Genomic DNA, 2827 nt, shown 5'->3' with positions numbered 1-2827 from the left:
ATGGGATGCATTTTTCAACAGCATTGGTGACATGGGTCAAAAATTGAGGAAGTGGTTCTGCAGCCTGCTGGACAAGATTGCAGAAATAACCTTCCCTGCCATAGGGTGTACAAAGTTTGAGATCCTTGAAGGCTGGGTTGGACACTTGTTGGAAATAGGCATGTAGGCCAGTTATGGATTGTGATACAGGATCAGTATATTGTGCACAGCCAGTAAGCATGTCGAGGGTGACATTAAGTCCAAATTGTAAGTTTGTATGGGCTTGGATCTCTGCTTCATCATCACAGGCTGAGTGCCACTGGAGTAAAACTGAGGGGTCAAGAACCACCTTTAACATGAGTACCAATCATAATGTGTTTGAAGCTGCGTGGCCCATTGTCTGAGTACTTGCTCAAAATAAGGAGAATTGGGGTAGCATCAGTCACCCTCACACACCCCTGCATGGCTCCCAGCCTGCTCCCAGCCCTGCTGCCACCAAGAGGGCAAATAGTTGACAAGGACAACATTACTGAAGCCTCCAGACTTCACAGGGATGGGATGAACCTCAAAGTGCTGAAGCATATCAGAAATGGACTGAAACCACAGATGTTGGACCCAGCACTTATCCTCCTCATTCAGTGACAGAGGGTACTTGATTTTGCTCTGGAAGTTGAAAGTGAAGACATATTCACCACGTCTTGTCTCACTGTGACATACCAGGGAGACACCATGTGAGCCAGTGCCTCCTTCCAGCACTAACTGGACAGCCTTGAGTCGAAAGTATGCCATGGAACCAAGGATATCCTGAGAGGGGCTGATCCTGCTCAGAGCCTTCTGACTCCCTCTATAACAGAAATAACCCTGTGGTTGTTTCTGGAGTATTCAGGGGAAGGGAGGGGGTTGAAAGAGTATGAACTGTCCTCACTGGGGACTACTCCTCAGTGTGAGTGTGAGTGTGTGTGTGTGTGTGTGTGTGTGTGTGTGTATGAGGGAAATTCTAGGGGAAACAGTTCTATTGACTCAAAGTGGGAGGCGGCAATGGAGACAGAACTAGTGGAGAAGTATGCTGATGGCCATTCGGAAAGGTCCCCATAAGCCCCCTGTGACAGGTGGTCATTACTCTCACTGGGTCCCAGCATGAGATTCTGGCTGAATGATTCAGGCAGGGCAACTCCAGGCTGTCTGTGTTTTCCTTTGTGAGGAAGGAGGTCCCAGGGGTAGGGGAAGGGTCATGGAATGGGGGCTGATAGCAGGGAAAGGTCCTAGACTTAGGCACTCCTGGATGTCAGACACCCAGGCCTTCACATGAAGTGCATCAGTGGTCTCCAATGTATTCTGAAGGTCCTTCTACCTGAACCACTAATGGCATCTCTAGGGCCATGGCTGCGTGGACATCAGTGACAGCAGAACAGGGAATGCTGAGTTGGGGCTGGGATGCCTTGGGTGGTATGAAGAACTCCAAGTGACTTCCCCCTCCTCCTTCTTCACTTCGGAGCAGTAGGTAACACTTCTGCCACTGAGGTTGCCCTCCTCCCCCTGAGGTCAGCCCAGCTGCCCCTCCTCCATGACCCACTCCTACTGGATCAGGGGCAGCTTCTTCAGCCCTCGTGAAACTGAGCAGTACTTCTCTCTGTACCATTCCTGCTCTGTCTCTTTCAAGGTTCACCCTCCATGATTCAATCTCAGCCTCTGAAAGCAGTGAGTCCATGTCTCCCCAGGGGATGTGCCATCACTAGCCAAACCCCTACCAACTGTCCCAGCACTACCAGAGGAATTGGAGATGCTGTTCCCTCCTAGGACTAGAGGCCCAGTTGGGGAGGAAGAGCCTACAGTCCCTCATTACTGCAGGATGCCTCATTCAGAACCTCTGACTGAGCGACCCACTGAGCAGAGAGAAAAGCGGTTCTTGAGCTTCAGCTTTGAGGACACTGTAGAGGAGGAAGGGACGGAGGAAGGAAGGGATCCAGCTAGGTCCTCAGAAAATTGAGATGGGCCCAACATAGCCAGGGGCCTGCCCACCCTGCAGCTTTCAAAGGTCAAGTCATGTGGTGGTGCAATCTCCACACCAGGGCTTAATAGGGCCCAGACCACTGGAGAAAGTGACCCTGAGGCCCTGGCCACCTCAGCTTTGAAGTGCTGCAGGAACAGTTCAGCAAAACAGCCAGAAAGGCTGCTTCTGTTCCAGGATGGGTGACCAAGTAGAGGCAAAAATGGTGGGCAAGATTCAGGGCAGTAGCCCTCTCATAAGACTCACAGAACTCTTGCCAACTTCGGGGAGGGGGTGGTGGCAGCACTGGCAGAGAAGGGAAGGTCCCATCCTCCAGGAAAGGGGCACCATTCATGATGGACCCCAGGAAGAGCCTGTGAGGAGGGGCAGCAAGTGGCCAGAAGATACAGGATGAATGGCAACAACTTCATCTCCATCCCCTTACTTAGCTCCGGGATCAAGCTAGTGGAAGAAGCTGCCATGTAAGGAGAATGCTTCTATCCCAGAATGAAAAGGGAATTCAACAGCAGTTGAACAGCCAAAGCCTTTCTGTGAATGAAGAGACCTGCCACCTCCCTAATGGCCTTTAATAGATGGTCAATTAACTGGATTAGTTGAAAGAGATACTAGGTGAGAAAGTCCAACAATCCAAACTTCTAAGAGAAGTCAGGACTCCTGGTAAAGCAAGAGAGCCTTCAGACAATCCCAGAGTGGCCCCAGGCGAAAGTCATCATTTGCCCTCAGGCTGCTAGGAAGTCCGCCTGAGGATAAGGATGGAAGGGAAAGTAATGTTTGCAAACTGAGCTTGGAGTGCTGCTTGTAGTGAGGAACTTCCAAGATTTGTTAGGCAGAAACCATATG

At 50.8% G+C, this 2827-nt stretch overlaps 1 pseudogene; it reads right to left on the bottom strand.

Annotated features, from left to right (window-relative positions):
- Positions 1-330: 330 nt before the first annotated feature.
- LOC130869251 (SH2B adapter protein 1-like) lies at positions 331-2321 on the bottom strand (annotated as a pseudogene).
- Positions 2322-2827: the final 506 nt, after the last annotated feature.

This window comes from Chionomys nivalis, chromosome 2 (genome assembly GCF_950005125.1).
Source record: "Chionomys nivalis chromosome 2, mChiNiv1.1, whole genome shotgun sequence".
NCBI lineage: Eukaryota > Metazoa > Chordata > Mammalia > Rodentia > Cricetidae > Chionomys > Chionomys nivalis.
This window is presented reverse-complemented; position numbering and strand designations above follow the sequence as displayed.